The 20901-nt window shown below is 45.8% G+C and overlaps 1 long non-coding RNA gene across 1 annotated transcript in view; it reads left to right on the top strand.

Moving 5' to 3' along the window:
* Window positions 1-19711, top strand: part of LOC134735844 (uncharacterized) — a 62963-nt gene extending 43252 nt beyond the window's left edge. Inside the window, exon 2 of the long non-coding RNA XR_010119384.1 lies at window positions 18187-19711. This is a non-coding gene — a long non-coding RNA (uncharacterized lncRNA). The remainder of the gene's footprint in view (window positions 1-18186) is intronic.
* Window positions 19712-20901: the final 1190 nt, after the last annotated feature.

The following is a 20901-nucleotide window of genomic DNA, read 5'->3' as shown; positions in this document are numbered from 1 at the left end:
AAGGCGATGAGCACCGAAGCTTAATGACCAGAAGGAAGGTGATGATTGTGCAGTTTGGTGCAGACGTGCACTTGATGCCAACTTCTTGCCTGTGCTTTGCAGCAGTGTGGGGGCTTTAGGTGGTAGAGGGTGTTTTGGGTTTTGGTTTTAAATTCAGGCTTCCTTTCAGTCACCTTGGAACCTGAGAGGCTACTAATTCAGAGTTTTGGATCCATAGGAGATGGCCCTTGAAGGGTGATTTTGAATTACTGACTTTGTCACTTTTACCTGGTGGGCAGGGAAGAGATCAGATCTGTTTTGATGGGTAAGAACAAAAGGTGAGGTGGTTGAAGAAGATGTGTAAAGGGCCCATGGTGCACTTTGTTCTGAAATTGCAGTGACTGGGGGTGACTCGGATCAGCCCATCAAAGTGACTCCCCCTCCTCAGGTGGCCCAATCATCAAAGGTGGGAGAAAGGGCTGAGAGCTAGGGGGCCAGTGTTTTGTCCTGTCTCTGACTTGTAACATTTATTTCCCTTCCCATTCACCATGAGTATGAGGCAACAGTACACAAAACGGAGCAGGATGAAAAATAACCCAGAGAACTCTGGGTGATGGGAAAGTATGGGTGAAAAGACGAATTGATGCGAAAGTTATCCACATGATGCATCATATCAAAAGGTCTGTTCATGTTATAGGTGGTGGGACACTGGTTTGATTCTGAGCTTCCTGGTGGCCAAAGCAAAAAGGCAAACTCAGAGGCTTGAAGACCCTCTCTACTGTCTCAAAAGACATTCTCATCATCTCTATGAGCAACAAACAGCAAGTTTCATCATGCTCTTTCCTACAAAATCCCTCAATTCCTGAAGGTCTGCCTCAAAGCACAAGTCAGTAAAAGCAGCTCTTCAGGGCCAAAGCAAGTGAATGCTTATGAAAGATATAAGCTGCTAGGTGCGTGTACTGTTGTAGTGGGGATTTATGCATCAGAGGACTGGCTTTTCTAAACCTGCTTTCTAGAGTCAGAGGCACTTTTTAAAGCTGGAATTCTCAACAAGGGTTTTCCCTAACTGCCTTCAGAAACTGGCCAATCTTCAGAAGTGAAGTGATGTACAAAAGTGAAGTGTGCCTGGCACGTAGTAGGTGCCCAGTTAAGGTTTGTTGTTGCTGTGGTTGGATAAAGCCAGTCTGCCTGGTTGAATCTCACTCTCATGCTTGCTATGCAACATCAAAAGCTCTTTGCTGGGAAAAGGCCCATTAGGAGCATTTGTCAGGGGCGTGATGCTGATAGCAGGTGGATTATTGAGAGATTTGCTGCAGAGCAAACACGGAGCTCAAGGTATCCTAATATGTATGTATGTTTGAGGTTCAAGGAAAAGCGCAGGTGAAGAAAACGGGCAGAACTCTGAGAGCAGTCTATAGAAAAAGAGAACTCGACCACTGGGATAAAGGCAGATGGCTGCACAGTTGTGCTTCTTTGAATGCTACTTGCCTGACTGAAGACGGAGCTGCATTCCAGCATGGTTGTAGCCCAAGTTGGCATCAGAAGCCACCTTCCAGTCACCCTGCAGATCAGGAAATATGTACTGTTGAAGTCTGGTGGTAATTTGAGGGCTTCCACAGTATCATTTTAGAGAGGATCACTATTCTTAGCTGTGCAGATTGCTCTAAATTACATTGAGCACTTCATATTCTTGAGAAACCAGCTGCCACTGCAGGAAATCAGAGAATACTACAGCTGGAGGCACCTCAGGAATCGCCATGTCCTTGTCTTACAAAGGACGAAACTGATGCTTTGACCTGAATAGTGAATTCACAGTAGAATATTAACACTACAGCAGAGGCTGACCCCCGCAGTCCAGATAATTTATTGGTATGTTAATGACTAAGTGAAGTGTTGCAAACAACTTCGAGGTGCATCAATAGAGCATTGGTTAAATGAATAATGGTACGTCCATACGACAAGATGTATGGGTGGAAATATTTTAACATGGACCATTAAAAAAGAATGAGGTCGATGGACTTTTATTGCTGTGAAAGGATGTCCATGACATATTGATGAGGAAAAGAAGCAATTTGCAAATAACATGCATGTATCTCTGCATGTGTGTCTACATATAGGTATATGTATTTATAGAGGTGGTTATCTCCAGGTGGCAGGATTTCAGATTATTTTTCCCTTCTTTAGAGATTTTGTGCAGTGTTTAGCCTTTTTTTTTTTTTTCCTTTCTATGAGTGTGGATTTGTTGTATTAAAAAGTTATATTAATTTTTTTTTTTTTTTTGAGACGGAGTCTCGCTCTGTAGCCCAGGCTGGAGTGCAGTGGTGCCATCTCAGCTCACTGCAAGCTCTGCCTCCTGGGTTCACACCATTCTCCTGCCTCAGCCTCCCGAGTAACTGGGACTTACAGGCGCCCGCCACCGTGCCTGGCTAACTTTTTTTTTTTTTTTTGTATTTTTAGTAGAGACAGGGTTTCACCGTGTTAGTCAGGATGGTCTCAATCTCCTGACCTTGTGATCCGCCTGCCTCAGCCTCCCAAAGTGCTGGGATTACAGGCGTGAGCCACTGCACCTGGCCTATATTAATTTTTAAACATATTAATTGCTCATTTAAAATAGGTTTCAAAAAAATTATCAAGGAAATACATGTTTATGGCACAAAACTTGGAAAACTATTTTAAAAACTAGAAAGAAAAAAAGAATCCCATCCGAATCTACCATCCAGAGCATCGTGGGCAGCCCTAGGTTTGTTTGCTGTACATCTTGCTGGGATTTTATAAGAAGAATCACTTCTGAAAACTGTGTGAAATTCTCTTAGATCTATATACCGGCATTCACCAGATGGGTTTCCTAGATGTTAGACATCTCATTCTAGTTTTTCCTTATATAGTAGAGGACAGCTTTGTGCGTATATGCTTGTCCACACTGTTTTCTTGGTGGTTTCTAGATGTGGGTCTCCGGGTCAAAAGCGCAGGCATTGTTAAAGCCCTTGGTACGCATTTTCCAGTTGCTTTTAAAAGCTGTCTCTCAATTTACATTCCAACCTGAAGCGCAAGAGAGTGCCTATTTGACCCTGATCTCATGGACGTGATGACTGTCTTTTAAAAATACTTACTAATTAATGAATCATCTTTGAGCATGCCTGGCAAGCTGGAGTCTGTTGCAGAGCTCTGGGGTGCTGTGGGCATCATATCATATTGGCTTCCTGACCTTGGCATTCCTTCCAACTGACTCCAGCAAAGATCCCAGGGACATGAGGGACAGAGGCCCCAAGTATCGTAACTTATAGGTTGAAGGCAGTTCTCCCTAAACCCAAATGGTATTTGTATGTGTGTGGTGGGGGGATTTAAGTAATTTTAAGGTTTACCTAAAGGATAAGTTGGAGACAATTACTGAGAATTTTTTGAAAAATGGGAGTGATGAAACAGAGTTTGCCCTTCCAGATAATAAGATTTAAGTATTTTATTAAAATAGAATGAGAAGATAATATAGGCCAAAGTTTATCTGATTTAAGAATGAGGGAAAGACTTACCAGACATAGAATATAAAGGAGCTACAGAAGAAAAATAGAAATAGCATTTTAAATTCTATTTCAAATAAAAAAACAGCATGAGCAAAATTTTAAGCTATTTATTTTGCTAAGAACACATATTTGCAACACATAGAAAAAAATGATTACTATCCCTTGTATATATTCCTTCATTTAACATTTCTTAAGTGCTTATAATGGTTGACGCACTGTTATAAATGCTGGGAATTCAAAAAATATATTAAATACTTTTTTATTTCCATAAGAAAAACATCGAATCTAAAGAAAAAATAGATTAAAATGTAAGCAATTTACAAAAGGAAAGATAGAAATGGCCAATAAGCATATGAAAAAAATGCTAAGCTCCCTAATAATCATGAACATGCCAATTAGTTCAACAATGAGACATGACTTTTCACTCTAAAAGTTAAAAAATTTTAGAATGATTGAACTGAATTTTGACCAGTTGAAGGGTAAATTGGTTAAAACATTTTGGACACAATTTGATCACAGTTGTTTAAGATTATTAATATGATATATAATTTGATCTAGAAATTCTAGCTCTAGGACTCTATCCTAAGCATTGAATTAGAGATGTGGCCAAATTTTACTGACAAAAAATGCTTATCACAGTATTACTACAGACACACACACACACACACACACACACACACACACACACACACAATAGACTCGACCGAGAGCTTTAACATTTGAGTAATAGTTTAATAAATTAAGGCACACTTATACAATGGAATAGTATGTAGATATTCAAAACTTTTTTCTAAGAATATTTAATGCCTGTTACTAGTTAAAAAATGATATGAAATGATATAAATTTTAAAATATATGTGTTCAAAAACATATCTTTTATACATGTTTTTATAATGCAATGTTATATAAAATGTTTTATAATGCAGTGCTCATACACATACATACATATAAAGGACCGAACCCACGTAAAAAATGTCTGGAAGGATGCAGAGCAGGTTGTTAACTTTGGGGAGGAGGCTCTTATTTCAATTTTTAATTTTAAATTATTAATATTTTGTTTTTAAAATTTTGCTATGAGGGAGTACTGCTTTTGTAAATAAGGAGATATTTTAGGAAGTTAACGTGAGATAAAAAATATGATTAATATTAAATACACACGAGCACCTAGCAAAACACACAGGAGAAAATAGCATTATGATGAATAGGAACTATATTTTTATTCTTATTTGTATTTTCTAAATCTTCTACAACAAATAAATGTAGCTTTTATAGCTGGCAAGTAAACTATCATTATATAATGCGTAACATATTGAGATGACCCTCCTGTTCGTTTTTCCAGGCTCAGGGTGGCCCAAAATTCAGGAAACATAGGATACACTTATTTTAAAACATTATATTTGTTATATCTCCAAATTCTGGGCTCAATATGTTTTTCTTTAACTGCTAGACACTTTTTCAGGCGTAGTACCTCTACATTTGAAGCAATGGGTCCGGTTGTTAACCTGAACAAAGTGCAATAAATAATCACTATTCGACCCTTGTTTCCAGAATTTCTGGATACTCTGAAATGTGTTTGTTGCACTGGAAGTTGCAGAAAAACATATTGCACATAGTATTCAAAAATGTCCTGTGCTGTTTATCTAAACATGGTCCAAACATTTTGGAAAACAGTTTGGCAGTTTTTTAGGCAATTAAACATACACCTACCATATAACACGATAATTGCCCTCCTAGGTATTTGCCCAAGAGAAGTGAAAGCATATGTTGCTACACAGCTTGTACACAAAAGCTCACACCAGCACTGCTCGTTAACAGCCCCAAACTGGAAACCACCCTGATGTCCACTAATGGAGAAAGAGACAAATGGTGATGTATGTACATCTACATGTATATCCACATTTCTCTGCAATACAAAAGGAGCAAACCACTGCTAACACAGTGTGGACTCCCAGACCATGCCTGTGAGGGAAGAAGGCAGAAACGAGTGCACAGCGTGCAATTTCATTTTTATCGTATTCTGGAAATGACAACGGTAAACTATAGGGACAGTGTCAGTGACAGTGGTTGTGTGGGGTTGGGGCAGGGAGTGTGGTCGCATGGGGCGGGAGGCACTTGATGGGGCGAGGAGAGGTTCTATATCTTAATTTAAGTAGTTGCATGGGTATTCGTCAAAACTCATCCAACGGTCTATTTTATTGTACGTAAATTATCTCTCATCAAAGTTGATTTTTTTTAAGCGAGCTGATTCCATGCAGGGCCAGCTACAGAATTACAAATTAAGATGGTGGCAGCAGAGTGTTAAACCTAGCTTGGGGCCCTGCACGTGAAGTTGGCCCTGATGCTGTTTCCTGACTTTTCCGATACCAGGGGTGTGTGTGTGTGTGTGTGTGTGTGTGTGTGTGTGAGAGAGAGAGAGAGAGAGTACTTTATGTAAATGGCATCTTACTATCAATGCTGTTTTTAAATTTATTTTTTAACTCAATAATAATGTACTGGGGTCACCACTCCAAGCCAATAAATTGAGCTCTGCGTCATTCTCTGCAGAGCATCCCGCTGTGGGTGTGTCTAACCGACGAACCCATCTCCCTTTGATAGCCTTTGAGGATGTTTTCCATTTCTCACACTCAGCATCACTCAGCCCCATGCAGTGCAGGGCTCTCTCTGTATAGCAGCTGTTTCTGAGCCCTCTGGCAGCAGCCTGGGCCCCTCCTCCCCAGGCGCGGTCTCTGGGTGCTGCTGGTTGTTTGCCTTGAGCATTTCCCTTCCCGCCTTCTCTTTGTCTTGAGCTTTAAATAGAATGGTTAGAGCTGTAGAATGATCGACTTTCTTAGCTCAGAGGCTGCTGCCACCACCCCCCATCCAGGGCCCCTGGAGCCTGAGCCCTGGCACCTGAATTATGCCCTGTCACTCCAGAGGCCTGGAAGCAGTTGCAGGAGGCACAGCCAGGGCTCCTTAGGGGCCAAGAGTCCATGCCCCCAGCATTGTCATCCAACATGCCCTGCATTCCCCTCAGCCCTGCCATGCCCTTTGAAGGGCTCTGAGCCTTGGAATTTCCAGAATCTACCACAAGACAGCTTTATATCCCCATGGGCGAGGGGCACTTCTCTGTTTCAAAAGAGCCTTAACCTGTATTTTCACCACATACAGCTTCACGTTGACTTCCCATGCCCAGAACTATCTTTGGCCTGCTGGCCCTTAGGGTCTGCCCAGGCAAACTGATCGGTGCTGTCAGGGGACTTGGGGTCACCCTCTGCTGGCCACGTGTCAGGCCATGCAGTGTTTATAGCCATCAGGGCTGTTTGAAGTGGGAGAGGGACAGTGGCCTCTAGCTTCAGTGGCCTTTGGAAAGTCTGCTGCCCCGTCCCCTTCCACTTTTGCTAAATAATGTGATCTGTGTCTTAGGTGGGCTTTATGGAGGAAACTTAACAGTCCAAAATGTCAAGGTCTTGTTTCTTTTTCTTTTTCAAAAAAAACTTTTATTTTGTTTTATTTTTGAGACAGAGTCTTACTCTGTTGCCAAAGCTGGAGTGCAGTGGCACGATCTCAGCTCACTGCAACCTCTGCCTCCCAGGTTCAGGCGATTCTCCTGCCTCAGCCTCTTGAGTAGCTGGGACTACAGGCACCCACCATCACGCTGGGCTAATTTTTATGTTTTTGGTAGAGACAGGGTTTCACCATGTTGGCCAGGCTGGTCTTGAACTCCTGGCCTCAAGTGACCTGCCCGCCTCAGTCTCCCAAAGTGCTGGGATTACAGATGTGAGCCGTGAGCCACTGGGCTCAGCCAAGGTCTTGTTCCTTTTCTTCCACAACAGGAGGCACTTCCCTCAATTTAGAAGGAATTTAGTCTGTCCTGCCAGGGCATCTGACCTGGGCTCCCCACAGCACCAGCAAATAAATCCTCGGTGAAGAGTGCACTGAGGAAGGGGAGAGGCTCCGGTGGGAGGGGGCTCTCGTGGGAGCAGTGGCAGCTTCTGTTTTATCTTGTCTGGATGGGCAGCTCTGTGTCCTCTTGGTCTGGTGGCCTCTGTGATCAGTGTAGCAATCACCATGAGAAAGGATCCTCCAGCCCCATCTGGATTGAAGGTCCCACTGTAATTGATCATCGGTCTGCCAGGGAGAGGATATTACATGGTCAAAGATAAACAAAATCGGCCCTCGTTAAAGGTGGTAAACACAGATTCTATTCAGCGATAGCTTCTATAGTAGGGAAGAGGCTCTAGTGTAAGCTGAGCTCAACTTTGATTTGTGCAGAGGTAACTGGGTGATTTGTTTTTCCGTTTGTTTTTTGAGACAGAGTCTTGCTCTGTCACCCAGGCTGGAGTGCAGTGGTGCAATCACAGCTCACTGCAGCCTCAACCTCCTAGGGCCAAACAGTCCTCTTGCCTCAGCCTCCCAAGTAGCTGGGACCGTACGTGCACACCACCACACCTAGCTAATTAAAAAAAAATTGTAGAAATGGAAGTCTCCCTATGTTGCCAGGCTGGTCTTGAACTCCTGAGCTCAAGGGATCCTCCCACCTTGGCCTCCCAAAGTGCCGGGATTATAGGTGTGAGCCACCCCACCTGTCTTGGGTGCCCTCTGACTGGGTTCCCTTGGTGCCCTCTGTTTTTAAGGGAGAATGAGGGAGTAGAGAGGAGTGAACCAGGGCTCAAACAACGAGAGAAGTGAAAAATTACACGTCAGCGTGATGAGGCCAGCTGCGTAGACTAACTGGCCTTTATCAAAGTTAGGCTCCTGCCCTCCCTCAGAGGCTGGGACAGGCCCTATCCTTGCTGATGATATCATTTCAAAGCAATGGTTCTCAAGTCTTGAGAAAGACACTTCTGGGCTGTAGGAGGCACACATAGGACCCAAAGGGAGAGAGAAAGGATTTACAACTGGAAGTTTTTAAATAAATGTCCATCCTCACATGTTGGCTGGAACAAATGGGAATTCTTTTGGCAGCCCTGAGCTTTTCCACACAGGAGTGCAAAGCAGCGGTGGGTTGTCCCAGGAGGGTGGCCTGAGGCTGCCAGAAGCTTTGCTAGAGCTTGGTTGAGTGTCTTAGAGCAGGGTTTTGATGGAGTTGTCCATGCAGAGAGCTTTTGCAGTTTCCAACACAGAGTATCTGTCTTTCTTCAGCTCTGTTCTAGGCTGGTGATCTTCAGATAGAAAAGGGTATAGGTAGTCTTAAGGGGAATGGATTTCCAAGTCAGCTTCCTCCTGGACTTCCTTCCTCCTCACCAATGCATCCCATAAGTTTGTCTTTCCCAGCTGCCTTTCTTAATTGCTTGACTTAAAATGATGCAGACCTAACCCATCCTGGATCCTGGTGGGTATAAAAACTTCTGGGGCACCTATAAAGGGACAGTTTGAGGTGTCAGCATTGGAACCGAGACAGGTAATAAATCGTTTTGCAGGTCAGATGGCTTTTAATATTTATCTTTAGCATCATTTTATTATTTTCATTATTTTTATTCATTTATTTATTTATTTTGAGACAGAATCTTGGTCTGTTGCCTAGGCTGGAGTGCAGTGACGCAATCTCGGCTCACCGCAACCTCCGCCTCCCGGGTTCAAGCGATTCTTCTGCCTCAGCCTCCCAAGTAGCTGGGATTACAGGCACGCACCACCAAGCCCAGCTAATTTTTGTATTTTTAGTAGAGACAGTGTTTCACCATGTTGGCCAGGCTGGTCTCGAACTCCTGACCTCAGGTAATCCACCCGCTTCGGCCTTCCAAAGTGCTTGGATTACAGACGTGAGCCACCCCACCTGGCCTTCAACATCATTTTAAAAAGTAAAAAATAATTTGACTCTAGATTACATTGTGACATTTTTGTCCTCCAACTTGGACAGAGTTGGAAAAATTCACTATAACAAATTCCTTCTAGCTTCATGGACTCAGTGGTCATATCTATAAAAATGAAAACAGGATGCTAATTCCTGTCTTGTTCTAGAAACAAATAATATCCATCTCTGGGTATGTTAACTAAGTGAGAGGGAAAAACCTAAACACCCATTCAGATACCTTTCCAATAACATTTAGCTTTCTCTGGCTAATCATCGTTTATATTGATATAATAAATAGCATGAAAATCTGTAGTATCCGTATTATTTTGCTTTGTGTGTGAATAATAATCATAATGACAACATAATCTAGAGGAAAATTCTGTCACAGCCTTATGATCACAGGAGATGATAAAGTTTTAGCATTTTAATTTATATACATTTTGTTTCAAAGAATCAAAGGGCATCGGGCGCGGTGGCTCATGCCTGTAATCCCAGCCCTTTGGAAGGCTGAGGCAGGTGGATCACCTGAGGTCAGGAGTTCGAGACCAGCCTGACCAACATGGTGAAACCCTGTCTGTACTAAAAATACAAAAAAAGTAGCCAGACGTGGTGGCTCGCGCCTGTAATCCCAGCTACCCTGGAGGCTGAGGCAGGAGAATCGCGTGAACCTGGGAGGCAGAGTTTGCAGTGAGCCGAGATTGGGCCATTGCACTCCAGCCTGGTGGACAGAGCAAGACTGTCTCAAAAAAAAAAAAAAAAAAAAAAAAAAAAAAAAATCAAAGGATGATTACTGTAGGACTTCAAAGCATGAAAACATATTAGGATAAGAATATGTGAGGCTGGGTGCGATGGCTCACACCTGTAATCCCAGCACTTTGGGAGGCCGAGGTGGGCAGATCACCTGAGGTCAGGAGTTCCTGACCAACATGGAGAAACCCCGTCTCTACTAATAATACAAAATTAGCTGGGCGTGGTGGCGCATGCCTGTAATCCTAGCTACTCTGGGAGGCTGAAGCAGGAGAATTGCTTGAACCCGGGAGGCGGAGGTTGTGGTGAGCCGAGATTGTGCCGTTGCACTCCAGCCTGGGCAACAAGAGAGAAACTCTGTCTCAAAAAAAAAAAAAAAAAAAGAAAAGAAAAAAACGATCATGTGGAAAGGGTGGAATAAGAACCCAAGGAGAAAAAGGGATGGTGTAATGGCACTAGCTGCTCAAGAGAGGCGTACTCATATATTTTTTAAATGGATGATGGTGGGTATCAACATTGTATTCCACTAGGTTTATTTAAAAGGATGACATAAGTTTTAAAATGGCAGTTTTGAAAGTATGACATTGGATATGATATATGAATCACATCCTGCTTCGTCCAAATTAATGCAAACCATTTTAGAAAACAGCTTTGAAATGTGTGAGAGCGTGCAGTGCAGCTTTCTTGAAACCATTCCACCAGACCAGAGGTAAGCTAACGATGGCCCTCAAGCCAGAGCTGGCCCGATGCCCGGTTCTGTCCTGCCCACGAGGCAAGTGTGGCTTTCACATGTTTAAATGGTTGGAAAAAAGGAAAGAGAATAATATTTTGTGACACATACAAATTATATGAAATTCAAATCTTAGCATCCGTGGGTAGTTTGATGGGAACCCAGCCGCATTCATTCCTTTTTGTGCTGTCTCTGGCTGCTTTTAAGAGAGTTAATAGCAGAGTTGAGCAGTTGCAACAGAGACTGTGTGGCCAGCGAATCCTGACATATTTATTATCTGACCATTTACTGGAAGAGTTTGCCACCCACTGCCCTAGACCACAGACTCAGGAAAGACTTCTTGTGGCTTCTGCTCTGCTCCTGACTGTGGATAATTTAGAAAAAAAAAAAATGTGCTGTTTGGACTAAGTGATCTCTGAGTTTTCTGAAAATTTAAGTCTGGGAAAGCAATTCATGCTTGGGCATTAACGGCTGATACTTCCCAGGAGTGCCTGCCTTTAAAAATGAGCCCTGAGGAGACAAGCCCTTTTAACACAAAGGCGTGAGGTGCTAACAGTAGGATATCGTGCACCTGCATGGGTTGTCAGTGGTGATTTCGAACAGGCTTTTCCCAGCATCGCTTGATGGCAGTGTTTGTGATGAACACACAAAGGTTTGTATAGACCAATCTGTCCATTTACAGATATCCACCAACGTGTCCCTAGAGGCCAATTCTGGCCCATTCCAAGCCCACAAACTTCCCAGACCCCACAGAAGCCTCAGGGAAGGCCAGGCACAGAGGAACTGGAAGCAGTGCTGTGCTCAGCCAGCCTCACCCGGTGCCAAGCTTGGGGCAGGATCAGGCCAGCACGTCGGCCTTTCATGCCCTCCGTCCTCGTCTATGAAAAGCTCATCTCGGCCGGGCGCAGTGGCTCATGCCTGTAATCCCAGTACTTTGGGAGGCCGAAGCGGGTGGATCACCTGAGGTAGGGAATACGAGACCAGCCTGACCAACATGGAGAAACCCCATCTCTAGCCGGGCGTGGTGGCGCATGCCTGTAATCCCAGCTACTTGGGAGGCTGAGGCAGGAGAATCACTTGAACCCGGGAGGCGGAGGTCGCGGTGAGCCGAGATCACGCCACTTGCACTCCAGCCTGGGTGACACAGCAAGACCTTGTGTAGGCCTTGTAGGGTGCAGTGGGCAGTGCCAGGTGAGTTACAGGCCAACCACAGACAGGCCACAACTGCAGGCCCTGGTACTCCAGATGCCTGGGAGGACACTGTGCAGCCCCCCAACCCACTCCAATGGGCTGCACAGTGTGGTCTTTGCCAGGGGGAGAGCTGGGCATTCAAGGTCTCCCCCAGCATAGTCAGCCAAGATACCAGCCGGGCTCTGCCTCCTCAAAGGCTAAGTGTCCCTGAGCTGGCTTTTGGGGAGGGAGAGGCCATGAGCAGTGGGGTAGGGGTGAGCAACTCAGTACCAACAGGATCCCAAACCCATCTGGGAGGGCAGCCTCTCCTGCCTCCAGTCCAGCTGATTATAGCTTACTGTTAAGATTTCAGGTCCAGGGTGGCTAGAATTTCCAATTGTTCAAAAGAAACCAAAAATCTGGAATTCGATATGAAATCTCCTGAGTTTCAAATGTTCGCAATTCATTCCAAAGGAAATTCTAAAACACTGAGCTGGCCTCAAAAAGCACATCCGTAGGTTAAATTGGTTCCCCAGGCTGCCAGTCTGAGACCTAAACTTTGAGCTCAAGAGGCGGGACTCGTGTCTCAGCTCTGGCACCGGCCGTGTGGCCTGTGGGCTTATGGCTGAAGCTCTGTGAGCATCAGTTTCCTCCTCTCCAAAGGAGGGTCCTGTACTTTGCAGGCATACGTGGAAGCTCGGCTCTGCCTCCAGCGAGAGGATCGTAGGTGGGTGCGTGGAACAGGCCTCATGAATGTTGCTCTTTCCCTGGCTTGGAAACTTGACAGTGATTTCTGATGACAAGAGAGGTCAAGTTGGGGCCCATTATCTGGTGGACTTGAGGCTCTGCCCACCGAGGCATTTCTCAGTTGTTCTGGAAGGTAGGGCTAGATTACGTGGGTAATGGGCCAATTGGCGACCTCATTTAGCTCTTGTAGGCTCTGCCAAAGGGCCACCTTGCAGTCCCGCCACCCACCCAAGGAAGCCTCTCAGACTGGAGGTGCGCTGTGTCCCATTGATCGAGACCCTGGGGAGGGGGTGGCTGGTGAGATGGCGCCGATAAACTTATCACACCACACTCAAGGCTGCCTTCCGGTTTTCGTGTGGGTGTCTTCCTCTTAGAAAAATCGGTTGTCCTTGAATTGATGTATGAGAGGGATCCATTCTCTCCTCCCTCCTCTAGGGGCCAAGGCCAGTGTGAGAACATCCCCGGAGAAAAGCCTGCGGCCCCTGGTGCCCAGCCCAGCCTAGGCCCGGGGGACCACAGTGTGTAGTGGCAGAGCCCAGGCCTCCGACTCCTCAGATCCGGGTGTGAGTTCTGGTTCTGCTGCTAGCCGTTTGTTGCCTAAGCTGCAGGGATAATAACAGTAACGAACACAGACGGTTGCTAGGATTCAGTGCAATGATGTATGGAAAATGCCTGGCACAGTGCAAGTGTGTGGAAGGGGAGGAAGAGGCGCCTTTGGAGTAGGAACGGAATAAATGTTTGCAAATTGAAGGAAAACAGAAACGAGAGAAGGAGTAACATTCGTTCTAAACAGATCATACAGAAATGGTTTCTTTCTGCCTTTGGAATAACATATTATGATTCCCACCGCCGTGCCCCAAAGGCTTGCTTTCTAATATGTCTCGTCTTTTCATCTTACTTAATTAAAAAGTGACGTACCGAGGGAGTTTGGGGTTCAGAGCTGTCGCTCACAGCTGAGGCAGGGCTTTACGCTGGAGAACGGGGTCTCCCACCTCCACAGGCAGGGCCTGGGCTCCTACAGCCTAGGACTCACTGACCGGAGAAGGACAACCCAGGGTCATGTCTGGGACCTTCAGAAAACCTGTGTCTGACTCAGGGCGTGATGCCTGGGTGGGGGTGGGGTAGAGGGAGCTGATGCTGGGGGCAGGGGGCCCGAGATGGGCAAGGCCGAGCTCTTTCAGTGTTCAGACTGGGGCAGAAATGAGGGATGACAGTGACATTCACTTACAACTTTGTTGTTGTTGTTATTGAGACAGGGTCTTGCTGTGTCACCCACGCTGGAGTGCAGTGGTATGAACACGGCTCACTGCAGCCTCGACCTCCCAGGCTCAAGCGATCCTCCCAGCTCAGACCCCTAAGCAGCTGGGATTACAGGCATGTGCCACCATGCCGGGCTAAGTTTTATAAATTTGTTGTAGAGATGGAGTCTCTTGCTTTATTGCCCAGGCTGGTCTCAAACTCCTGGGTTCAAGTGATGCTCCTGCCTTAGCCTCCCAAAGTGCTGGGATTACCAGCATGAGCCACCATGCCCAGCCCATTTACAACTTTTTAAAAACCTTTTGGGGACACAGATGTGCTGGTTGCAGCATAACCTATTTATAGAAACATACGTCAAAGGAACAGCAAGCCTACTTCTTAAACAAAGAGAGACAATTAACTGGAGACCCTCCTATACTGCGTAAAAGCTGTGGAATCAATTTCTTGAAGGGCGCCTATGCCTGCTGGACCTGACACGAAGCCAGTCAGGGCCTCTTCATGCCATCCTTCCCCGCAACAGGGAAAAATCATGACATAGGGAGGCAAGGCAGACAGTTTCAGGGATTTTCCCGAGAGTTTCCCAGAGCGAGTGGGCCAGATGTTTCTACTTTGCCCTAACGGTATTAGATTAATGAGGTCTAATCCTCTCGCTGGAATTGGCCCTTTATGTCTCCATGTTCCATTCATCTTTGTAGAGTAATACTTTACCAGGTGTCAAAATAACTGCACAAGCAAAGGCATCTAGGAGGGTGGGTGCAGGCAGTGGTAGCCCCAGTGCTCATTTACCTGCAGACGTGGGTGGTTCAGATTCTGCATAGATGGGGACATTTAGGGGAGTTTATGTCTGAGGAACAAAACTGCAAGGGGTCTGAAAGGCACTCATGCAAAAATGGAGACCTGCTACTCGCCTTCCTCAAGCATTTATTAAGCATGTATTATGTGCCAGGCCCTCTTCTGGGTGCTGGGGATACATCAGTGACCACAGCAAGCACACATTCCTGCTTGCACAGTGCTGGCATTCCAGTCTGCCTCTCCTTCCTTGTAGTTCTCTATGGGGGATGTATATGACTTGTCATTCCATTGCATTCAGTGTTCAACAAATATTTATCGGCACTGGGATCCACCAGGCAGCTAGTGCCACGTCTTACCCACCTTTGCACCCCTAGAGATGAGCAGGGTGTCTACTCATGTAGACACTCATAAAATATTAAGTCTACTGTTTTAAAGACATTCTGCTGGATGTTGGGTTGCAGGAGTAGGGGCAGAAAGAACAAAACCAAGCCCAGGCCTTGGCTTTGAGCAGCTTATAATCTTGGGGAGAAAGCAGGAAACAAGTAAGATGGAAAAATGACATATGGAATTTAAAAATTAAGGAAATGGTTGGCAAGTAATGGGAGTCAGTTTCTCACTGTTGGAGTGGGAGGTTATGGATCAACAAGAAAAATCTAGAATAATCCATGTGTAATGGTTTAGATTTGGTGACATTAGTATGAGCTCATGTTTACCTTTTTTTTTTTTTTCTGAGACAGGATCTTGCTCTGTTGCCCAGGCCAGCATGCAGTAGTGTGATCATAGCTCACTGTGACCTCAAACTCTTGGGCTCCAGTGATCCTCCCACTTTGGCTCCCAAGCACCTAGAACTACAGGTGTGTGCCACCATGCCCAGTTAATTTATTTATTATTCTGTAGACAGGGGTCTTGCTATGTTGCCCATGCTGGTCTCGAACTCCTGGGCTCAAGTGATCCTCCTCTCTTGGCCTCTCAAAGTGTTGGGATTATAGGTATGAGCCACCATGCCTGGCCCATCGTAACCATTTTTAAGTGTACTATTCAGTGGTATTAAATACATACATAATGTTGCACAACCATCACCACCCTCCATCTCCAGAACTTTCTCATCTGGCAAAACTGAAACTCTGTATTCATTAAACACGAATACCCCAAGCCTTGCTCTCCAGCCCCTGGCAACCACCCTTCTACTTTCTGTCTCTATGAATTTAATTATTCTAAGTACCTCCTATAAGTGGAGCCATATAGTATTTGTCTTTTTGGGACTGGCTTATTTCACCTAGCACGATGTCTTCAAGGTTCATCCACATTGTAGCATGTGTCAGAATTTCCTTTCTTTGTAAAGCCTGGAGCATCTTGTAGTGTCAGAAAATCAAGAGGTGATCAATGGAACCCACAATGATAGGGGTCTGTGAAACTGTCACAGGAGCCCGCGGAACAAACTCCCAATGGCCAAACCTGGAATAGCTCAAGTCACAAAGTAGTACTGGACTCTAATCCAAAGTAAATATCCATGAGCCCATACTGATATAAATAGAAGATAGAATAAATAAAGGAAAGTAGGCTGGGTGCAGCGGCTCACGCCTGTAATCCCAGCACTTTGGGAGGCCGAGGCAGGTGGATCACTTGAGCCCAGGAGTTCGAGACCAGCCTGGCCAATGTGGTGAAACCCCGTCTGTACTAAAAATATAAAAATTAGCTGGGCATGGTGGTGTGGGCCTGTAGTCGCAGCTACCAGCTGAGGCAGGACAATCACTTGAACCCAGGAGGAGGAGGTTGCAGTGAGCTGAGATGGTGCCACTGGACTCCAGCCTGGGTGACAGAGTGAGTAAATAAATAAAAGAATGAAAGTAGACAAATATGAAGAAAACTTGCAAATAATTTTTGTAGCTGCTCTGCCCTTAAAGAGGTTGGGCATAATTCCTCAATTCTTTCTTTTCTTTCTTTTTTGCTTTCTCCCTCCTCCCCAACCCCCCATTCCTTAAGTGTGTGAGCCGTGCATAGTGGCCTCCTTCCAGAGGGGGCAGTGTGGAAAAGAGTATCTGCACAGTGGAGAAAGCTGACCAACACAGCCTCAGCCAGGCCATCAGGGCCGATGTCCACGGTGACAAGTCATGTTGATGGCAGGTCCCTTGAAATGATGTGACGAGAACAGCACTTGACTTCTGCAGTCTTTCTCCCTCAAACCTGCCACCCAAATCTAAGCATAAGAAAAACAGACAAATCGCAGTTGAGGATCGTTTTACAAAACACCTGAGCAAACACTTCTCAAAACTGTCGTGGTTATCAAAAACAGAGTCTGAGAAACTGTCACAACAAAAAGGAGCTTAGGGAGACATGATGATTAAATGGGGTCTGTTGGGTTGGATCCTGGAAACAAAAAGGATATTAGATAAAAACTAAAGCAATCTGGGCTGGCTGGGCACAGTGGCTCATGCCTGTAATCCCAACACTTTGGGAGGCTGAGGTGGGAGGGCTGCTAGAGCCCAGGAGTTCAAGACCAGCCTGGGCAACATAGGAAGACCCCATCTCTACAAAACATAAAAAATTAGCTGGGTGTAGTGGTGCGTGCCTGTAGTCCCACTACTTGGGAGGCTGAGGTGGGAGGAGTTCTTGAACCTGGGAAGTAGGGGCTGCAGTGAGCTATGATTGTGCCACTGCACTCCAGCCTGGGGATCAGAGCGAGACTTTGTCTCTTAAACAAAACAAAACAAAACAAAACAACCAACCAACCAGCCGGGTGCGGTGGCTCATGCCTGTAATCCCAGCACTTTGGGAGGCCGAGGCAGGCAGATCACCTGAGGTTAGGAGTTCAAGACCAGCCTGGCCAACGTGGTGAAACCCCATCTCTACTAAAAATACAAAAATTAGCCGGGCGTGGTGGCGCATGCCTGTAATCCCAGCTACTTGGGAGGCTGAGTCAGGAGAATCACTTGAAGCTGGGAAGCGGATGTTGCGGTGAGCCGAGATCGTGCCACTGCACTTCAGCCTGGGCGACAAGAGTGAAACTCTATCTCAAACAAACAAACAAACAATCAAAAAACAACAACAACCAACCAACCAAACCAAACCAAGCCAAACAAAAACCCTGAAGCAATCCCAATAATGTGTGGACTTCAGTGAATAATCATGTATCAATACGGGTTCATTAATTGTGACGAATTTACCATGCTAATGTAAGACGTTAACAATAGGAGAAACTGAGTATGGGGTGTACAAAATGACTCGGCAATTTTTCTGTAAGTCTCTAACGGTTCTAAAATAAAAAGTTAATTAAAAAACTGAAATATGCCCTAAAGAAAGATGGATAGAAAGGCTCCTTGGCGGTCAGAAGGAAGCAGAATGGGAAGCGGGTAGCAGGAAGAATCAGAATAAACACTAAATGGATGAGGGCATCAGGCTGCCCCGTGAAAGGCTGTGGGCCTGGGTCCTGCCACCTCACTTCTCGCACACTGATGGTGTTCTTTTGTCTTCGCCAGCTCTGAGCCGCTACTGCTGGGTGTCTCCTCCTGGGGTACCTGCTGGCCCTGAATCACCCCTCTGGATTCCTGGGACTCCAGGAACTTTGGGATCCAGAGAAGCGAGCTCTTCCATCCCAGGACCCACGACTGCCGACGCTGTTGAGCTTCTTGAGGGCAGGGACCCTGTTTTCTCTCTTGAAGCTAGGGCTGCATGTTGGAACTGGCCCTGACAGTGTCTGTTAAACTTTCACGAAACGAATGTTCCTGAACTTGAAGCCATAGGACGGGACTCTGAAGATCACCGAATCACACCGTGAGAAAATGATGCCCTTTTCAGCTCTGCACCAGTCCTTCTCATGACAGCAAGGAGAGTGTCTCGGGTTGGTTCGAGGATGTCTTTAACTCCTCTCATCCTTGCCCATCTCGACACAGAACCAAGAACAGGCGGGTCCTAGACTCAGACTCGAGTGGATGAATGTGTCCAGCAAAAGTAACAGCATTACTTTATTTTAGAATTATCTGCAACGTATACCAAGTGATACTGGTTTTCCATTTATAATGGCAATGTAGCTTCCCTTAAGTTTGTTTTAAATTTTAATTCAATTTCAGACGTACAGAAAAGTTGCAAGCATAATAGAGTTCCTGGATACCTTTCACCCGGATTCCCTTAGTGTTAGTATTTTCTCCCTCTCTCTGTCTGTCTCTCCCCCTACCTTCCCCACCAAACTACCTACCTACCTACCTACCTACCTACACACACACACACGCACACACATACACACACACTTTTTTCTGAACTATTTAAAAGCATACTGTTCTTTCACTGCCTGTCCTGGTAATGTCCTTTATGGCAAAAGAAAACCCCAGGCCATGCCTTGCATTCAGTTGGGATCCCTCTTTTTTTTCCTTTTTTGCGATGCAGTTTCATTCTTGTCACCCAGGCTGGAGTGCAATGGCGTGGTCTCGGCTCACTGCAACCTCCATCTCCCGGGTTCAAGCGATTCTCCTGTCTCAGCCTCCCGAAGTGCTGGGATTACAGGCGCCCACCACCACGCCCGGCTAATTTTTGTATTTTTAGTAGAGACGAGGTTTCACCATGTTGGCCAGGCTGGTCTTGAACTCCCGACCTCAGGTGATCCACCTGCCTTGGTCTCCCAAAGTGCTGGGATTACAGGCGTGAACCACTGCACCCGGCCTCTTTTACCTCTAAATGTGTCAGTACTCCAGTGTGTATTTCCTAAAAGCAAGACTATTTTGTTACGTAAGTATAGTACACTTTTCAAAATCAGGGAACTAACAGTGATATAACCCTGTAATCACTAGACCTCCTTCCTGTTTCACTGCCTGTCCCTGTAATGTCCTTTATGGCAAAAGAAAACGTCAGGTCACGCCTTGTCTTCACTCGGGATGCCTCTTTGACTCTTCTCTTCTGAAACAGTTCTTGAGTCTTTGTATTCTATGACATTGGCATTTTTGAAAAGTACCTGCCAGATATTTTTTAAGATGTCTAAAGATTCCTTTTTAAATAAATTTAAGTTTTAAATAAGTGAGTCCACTTAAAGAAAAACCGTCAAGTGACCCAAAGAACAAATGGTCTACAGATAAAGCAAAAACTCTGAAGATGTACATGGATTACAGTTTTGAGAAATGTTACCTTAAATCAACTTCCTTCTGCCCCTGGGGCTTCATCCCACTGGGATGGTCAGGCCTTGGGTCACTGAGTTAAGAACAGTCAATAAAGTGATGACACAAGCCTGTCCCAGCCTATGTGCGGGGAGCTCACTCTCACGGGCAGAGTCAGGGTTCTGGGCTCTCTACCAGATACTAGTGAGTGGCTGGGAGGAAAGCATGCTTTTGGGTGGGTGCAAGGTGCATGCAAATCTCAAACGTGTCTCATGAAAGAACAGGCAGGCCGGGCGCGGTGACTCATGCCTGTAATCCCAGCAGTATGGGAGGCTGAGGTGGGAGGATCGCTTGTGCCCAGGTGTTTGAGAGTAGCCTGGGCAACATGGTGAGACCTTGTGTCAAAAGAAAGAAAAAGAGAGAGAGATAGAGAGAGAGAGAGGAGAGAAGGGGAGGGGAGGGGAGGGGGGAGAAAGAGAAAAAGAGAGAAAGAGAGAGAGAAAGAGAGGTAAAGGAAGAAAAGAAAGAAAGAATGGAAGGAAAGAAAGAAAGAAAGAAAGAATTAGCCAGGAGTGGCAGCATGTGACTGTAGTCCCAGGTACTTGGGAGGCTGGGGTAGGAGGATTGATTGAGCTTGGGAGGTCAAGGCTGCAGTGAGCTATGATCATATCACTGCACTCCAGTCTGGGCAACAGAGCAAGACCCTGGCTCAGAAAAAAAAAGAAAAAGAAAGAAAGAACAAGCCATGAAATCAGGAAAGGAGAAGAGAGCTTGACAAAGCAGTAGGAAGACTTGAGTATGGGCAGAAGGGGTGAGTTTCCTGGAACAGGAAGGGAGGGAGGGGATCTTGGGGTTTTTACTGGGCAGAGCTCCAGGGTTAATGCTATTGCAATCACCCCTATACTTCAGAGGGGTTCCCACAGCCAGAGGGACTTTGACATTAGCAGGAGGACTTGGCTACTTCCAGCCCTGCCTTAGCTATCCCCAGGGTAGATGGCCTGGGGACAAAAGGCTGCGGTGGGTGGCTTTGCCTGGCCCTGGACCACAGAAGGGCTCTCTTACAGGATGGGTTGTTCTCACCAGAGGGTGAGCGTGGGCATGAGCTGAGGG

This window comes from Symphalangus syndactylus, chromosome 1 (genome assembly GCF_028878055.3).
Source record: "Symphalangus syndactylus isolate Jambi chromosome 1, NHGRI_mSymSyn1-v2.1_pri, whole genome shotgun sequence".
Lineage (NCBI taxonomy): Eukaryota > Metazoa > Chordata > Mammalia > Primates > Hylobatidae > Symphalangus > Symphalangus syndactylus.
This window is presented reverse-complemented; position numbering and strand designations above follow the sequence as displayed.